At 40.1% G+C, this 274-nt stretch overlaps 1 protein-coding gene across 1 annotated transcript in view; it reads right to left on the reverse strand.

Moving 5' to 3' along the window:
- Positions 1-274, reverse strand: part of LOC119585315 (translation initiation factor IF-2-like) — an 8,299-nt gene that overhangs the window by 3,014 nt on the left and 5,011 nt on the right. The gene's annotated exons all lie outside the window — the stretch shown is intronic.

Here is a 274-nt window from a genome sequence, read left to right on the forward strand (position 1 = left end):
TCAGGGTCCGGCGTGTGTATTGTATACATGAATAACTATTTTGCTCGTCCATTTTCTCGAGTATTCATATGCCGCGTCTCCGCCTGAGTGGTTTTCAATGAGAGTTTTCATTCAGAATGTTGCTATCCCCTACACAAGTATCTCCTGCGTCGGCCAAGATCGGAGTATCTTGTTCTACGATTCGTCTTTTTTCATTCTATTTCTTTTCGTTTTTAATTTTCCTCAGTCTCTTTTTTTCTCCATCTTCTGAGTGTTTTGGACTGAATTGGTTTCA

This window comes from Penaeus monodon, chromosome 19 (assembly GCF_015228065.2).
Source record: "Penaeus monodon isolate SGIC_2016 chromosome 19, NSTDA_Pmon_1, whole genome shotgun sequence".
In the NCBI taxonomy this organism is placed as follows: domain Eukaryota; kingdom Metazoa; phylum Arthropoda; class Malacostraca; order Decapoda; family Penaeidae; genus Penaeus; species Penaeus monodon.